This window comes from Akebia trifoliata, chromosome 13 (assembly GCF_017979445.1).
Source record: "Akebia trifoliata isolate Shusen 1 chromosome 13, ASM1797944v1, whole genome shotgun sequence".
Taxonomy (NCBI): domain Eukaryota; kingdom Viridiplantae; phylum Streptophyta; class Magnoliopsida; order Ranunculales; family Lardizabalaceae; genus Akebia; species Akebia trifoliata.
Window position 1 is genome coordinate 10,350,342 of NC_141387.1, and position 5,733 is coordinate 10,356,074.

Genomic DNA, 5,733 nt, shown 5'->3' on the forward strand with positions numbered 1-5,733 from the left:
GTCAATTTTTTCTTTAAAATTGATTTTGAATAAAAAAAGTTATTATTATCATACAAATGGACATTGGTAGACATAGCCCAATGGATATAACATGCACTCACACATCTTGGCTACACAAAAAAGTCTTGAAATGAATTTGGGCCTGAACTAAGCCCAATGGTACGTGAGATATACACGATTCAAATTCAAAAACACGAACATATATTGTAAGTCTATGAAGAGCAAGTTATTGAAAGTTTCCGATGGTTTCTTAACAAGTCTATTAATTAATGTATTTTCAGATTAATTTAACATTTTACAAACTGTACATGAAGGGTTACCAAAAAATCTGTACAAAAAAACAAATAGACAGATCAGCAGAAATGATATAGATGTTATCTTTATTTATATCTTTATTTATTTTAGAAATTTTAATAAAATATTAAATATAACATTTATGAGTTACAGTCTATACCCCACAATAAACCAGACAATACCACCTTGCCCATAGTAAACCTTACAATATCGCCCTTCCCATAATAAACATGACAATACCGCCTTTGCCATAGTAAACCTGGCAATATCGCCTTTCCCAAAATAAACCTGACAATACCGCCTTGCCCATAGTAAACTTGACAATACTGCCTTGCCCACAATAAGCCTGATAATACCGCCTTGCCACATATTATTTATTCGCACTTCTCTTCTGTCGGAACATATAAGAAATTTACAGTGTGTTTGAGGGAAAAAAATTATAACATGAGTGTTGAGAAATTTGATGGAAATGAATCATGCTATAACATTCAGAAGATAAAACTTAGTGATTCATATTTTTCTTCATTGGGAATGGAAGACTGTGACATGACAATCTCCACCATTTATTTGGTAAGGTATCTTATTTTATTAATAGGTCTTAATATCAAGACTAAGTTAAACATATTTCATCTACGAGTTTTTTTAGTTTCGTTTCTTACCATTTTCAATTTATTTCTCTTGTCTTGATTCAAATAAAAACTATGAGAATTGGGATTTTATTTTTATTTTAATTTTATAGGTAATTAGAGGACATGGATATGATCGTCAGAGAGACAAAATTAGAAATCAATCATCAAATATTTTACACAGAGTCAGGCCGAGTAAGTCTTAAGAGTATATTACTTTATTATATTAGTTGTGGTAACAACTATTTATAAAATAAATTATACATTCCAACAATTTTCATCGATTTGCAAATCATGTGAGATATTTTTAGTGTTATTTTTCAAAGTTAATCTAGATTTTAGGTTACTTGATACATAAAAGGTATTTACTTAGTCCTCACACCACTTTGTTTTGGTTTATAATATTTTTTGGTAGGTATATTACAACAAAATTTTAGTGAGAAGATTTGGGATTGGCTAAATGAAGCATGTTCCTTCATCTCGCTCTGCTTAGAGCCAAGTCTTTTGTTATTGAAAGTGAGTTAGTATCTACTTTCGCTATTTTCATTTTTTAGAAGCATATTCCTTACAAAACAAAAAGATTAAATAATTTTTTTCTCATGTAACTCATAGAAAGTTGGCAATTAATTAAAAAAAATACCAGAATTCCTTAAAAATTAATCATTTATTTTTTATTATTCTTGATCCACCTTGGGCATGTGTGCTGCACGTGATGTTCGTGTAATGAAAGTGATTTTTTTTTCGTAAATTAAAATAGAAATTTGAATTTCAAATTCCATTGTTTCAATGTTTATTTTTTGTCATAAGAAACATATACACCAAATGAGCTTTGTAAGCTTTACCTTCCTAACCAAAGTGAGGTTTTTAGACCCACACATCTTGTTGCTTCGTCTCATTTTAATGCGTTGTGTGCTTGATCTCATTTTGTTAATTTTTATTTCAGGTGATGGAAAAAATAGAAGTATTATAAACATCATAGCGAGCTTTGCAAGTTTTACCTTCCCAGCCAAAGAGAGGTGATCAGGGCTGATTTCTAGAGTCCTTATTTCATGAGTTTTATAGACAAATTGCATATTAAATCCCTTTATTAGACATAATGCATGGCTAGTTCATATTTATTATGAATTTTAATTAAATAATGTATTTTGAAATTAATTATTTTTAATTTCATGTAATAGGAACAGATCGTAAATTTCTGGAAATAATTAAGAAAAATTGAAGCATGCATCAAGGACTTGGGAACAGTTTCCAAACCAAGCCCAAGTTCACCACAACTCCCAAGTTGATTAGGACAACGTGGTCAAAGAAGAAAGTCAACCCTCAAAAATCTTACTGAAGATTGGCGACTGAAAGGCATTTGTAATGAATTAGGGTTAATGCATTTTTGTAACCACGAAAAGTTTTTGAAACCCTAATTCCCTTAGAAACCCTAATCTGGTTTCTATAGATAAAAAACCAAACCAAGAGTTAAAGATATCTAGAGAATTAGAATAATAGTAGCTTTTCTTTTCTATTTTTATTTTAATTTTCTTAGAAGAAGGAGTTGTAATTGAAGAATAGAAATTGATTCCAAAGTTCAAGAAGCAATAAAGGATTCACCTTTCTTTTATCTCACTTCTCTCTTTTACATCATGCTTATTTTACTTTATTTTATTGTTCTTGCAATGATTATCGGCTAACTTCTCCTTTAGATTGGTTAAGAAAGTTGGAGTAAGATTTTATCAATATTTTTACTATTCTCATAGTAATTTTTTAATATTTTTATTGTGATAGTTTTTAAGTAGATATTTTCGAATTTAATATTGATTGTTTATCAAAGTTTTGATGATACATTATTTGATAAGTTCAAGATTAACCATGCTTCACAGAGAATAATTAATACTTATCCCATGATCTTAGCTTAATTTATTAATCATATACTTTTAATCTCTTTTCTATTATAACTGTTTGATTTTCCGATCCAGAAACATTAGTTTTATGTAGTGGATCAAGATAAACAAATGACCAAATATCAATGATAAAACTTGTGAAGGTGGATCCGATTGATCTACACTTCTCCATCCTATCTTAAACATTTTTCTTTTAGTATTTTATTTTAGATAATTTCTCTCGAAAACTATTTTGAATCGTTTGCGTAAATTGAATTGGATTTAAAGTAAAAAGATTTCAGGATTAACGTTATCTCTATAGATTGACCCTTGCTTGCCAAGGTCTTTATTTTATTCTTTATTTTATCATAATCTACAACTTGAGCAGGAGGTTTTCAAACCCACACATCTTGTTGCTTCTTCTCATTTTAATATGTTGTGTGCTTGATCTCATTTTGTTATTTTTTATTTTAGGTGTTGAATGAAGGAAATGGAAAAATTGGAAATATTACAAACATCACAATGAGCTTTCCAAACTTTACCTTCCTAGCCAAAGAGAGGTTTTCAAACCTAGGACTATCAATGTATAGCTAAAATCTGAATTCGAATATGAAATATCGGATATTATCCAAAAATTTTGAATATCAAATTTGGATATCAATGAATTTGATTCGATAATATCTGATATGAAATCGAAAATAAATAAATATTATTTTAAAATAAATGTATTTTTTTTCTTTAGGACTAGCAACTAGCTTTTCCCATTCGAGTCTTTGAGAGACAGAGAGTCTCCTTAGCAAAACCTAACCTTCAACGACCTCAGCCCCTCACCGTCTCACCGCCTCACCATCTGGAGGCCTTTTAACTTTGTAAACAAAAATGAGTAAAAGTATGCCCATCCACATTTTTTTGCTAGGTCGACCACCTTGGAAAGCCATGTATGCCCCTTTTGTAATTTTAACTTAGTTTGCAAACTTATTTGGACCCTAGTTCAGACTTTTGCAACCACAGTTTATTTATCTACCAATTATTTAGATGCAAAATATGGCTCCTGAATGTTGGTGGGTGCTCGGTTACGTTTTTTTGTTTTTTGGTTTTAGAAGCTTCCTGATAGCTTGTCGATTGAAGGTTTTGCCATTCGCATCCTTGCAAGTTTCATATGATGTTAATTCTAAATGCAATGAATTGAAATTCGACTTAGTTTCTTTCTTATTCTAATTTAGATCCAATAACCTATAACAGGCAGAAAGCACAAAACAACTCCACAGCAGTACCATCGTGGCCAAATTAAGTATCAAGGGCTGCAATTGGAAAGATTCAGGACTACTGATCAAGTGGGATCAAAGGGTAACTCTCTTTTGGTCCCATCTGCGACTGGATCACAAATATCCAAAAACCTGAGAAAAGTTCATCGAAGAAGGAACCCTAAATTTATAACCAGCCCCTCAAAGAAAAAACAAAATAAAAGAGCTGAAGTTGCAATGCCTACCAATATAGATGAGGTAAATGGGTTTCTCTATCACTTCCTCTTTTCTTGTTTGATTGTGTTATATTATTATTATTATTATAGTCGATAGCATGGCCCACCTGTCAGATAGGCTATCCTTGTGGTCTAACCAAGTTTCAAAAATTTCATCGAGACAATCAGCCCAAACATGTTCTAAATCATCTCGAAACATTCTTGTAATATTTATTTTTCACGTTGACAAGTTGAGGTTTGTGACCTTGACATTGAGACCTTGTGTTGGGTTTTGGTGCTCAATTCTAAATATGATTTTAGTTCAACATAATGGAATTTAAGAGCCCAATGGTCTCTACTCCCTTCAAAACTTGGGCATCTCTTATTTAAAACCAATTCATTTTCATGTTAGTAAAACATCACTTACAAAAAAAAAGGGTATATCTTATGAACAGGTCAGTGTTTGGTTAAGCAAAGTGGGTTTGAAGAAGCAAATGAGCAATTTTAAAAGAAAAACTACTTCTGAGAAGAAGATGGTCAATCCCTACAATGAAATTGAAACTTTTAAGAACAAGGAGCTGCTGTACCTTGTTGAGATGGGGAGATTGTGTCATCTCGAGGACAGGCTTAACAGGCTGAAGGAAGTTTGTCTTAGCATTTGCAACACTACCGATAAGAATCATGTGTCAGATGAAACACATCTAGATGAACCACGTGTAATCTATGTTCCAGTAGCAGAGATAAGGGGAAAAGTGTGATTTCTTGTCTAATCTGTCGACAATTACACAATCCCGCTAACCCATTTTTGCTAATTTTGAAAGATAACAAATAGGAAGTATTTTCTGCATTAAATTGTTCTTTCAGGATGATTTGCATTTTCTGAAAAAAAAAAAAAAAATGTCTCTTAGTATAGTTTTCAGAAGTTACAATGGGATTATTTATTTGTACTCTCTTTAATAATAGTAGTAGTAATAACAATAGAAACAATGAGGTTTCAATTATTTGAAGATGAGAAATTAGTTTTTCATCTGAATTTTGGTGGTAGTGGTTTTGTATTTTAGAAAAATAATTTTTTTAATGATCCATTATTTTCAATTTATAAATTCAAAATATATATATATATATATATATATATATATATATATATATATATATATATATATATATATATATATATATATATATATATAAATCAAGAAAAATGACTGTCTAAGACATCGTTTTTTACAACGGTCTAAAACCATCGTTTTTTCTGACTTTTATCGGCAGTCGCATTCTAATCGCGACTTCTTTTAAAACGACTATCCATGACAGTCATTTATCCCTCATAATGATGTAGTGATGGTACACCTTCTTCACCATGGCCTTCTTGTTCTCTTTCCTTTGTCTTTTTCTCAATCCTTCCAACCAAAACAATGGGGTTGATTGGGGTTACTCTTGACTTGAACTTTCTGTTCAGCTGGGAATTTCAACTCCCAACTTTGGG

The 5,733-nt window shown here is 31.0% G+C and overlaps 1 long non-coding RNA gene across 2 annotated transcripts; it reads left to right on the top strand.

The window, feature by feature from the left end:
• Positions 1 to 717: 717 nt before the first annotated feature.
• Positions 718 to 5,305, top strand: LOC147387807 (uncharacterized). 2 transcript variants are annotated; one of them, XR_015171108.1, is made up of 3 exons: positions 718 to 1,936; positions 4,031 to 4,290; positions 4,703 to 5,305. It is a non-coding gene; the product is annotated as an uncharacterized LOC147387807 (long non-coding RNA). The 2 variants fall into 2 exon arrangements; XR_015171109.1 differs by having other exon boundaries at positions 718 to 1,436; positions 1,864 to 1,936; positions 4,031 to 5,305.
• Positions 5,306 to 5,733: the final 428 nt, after the last annotated feature.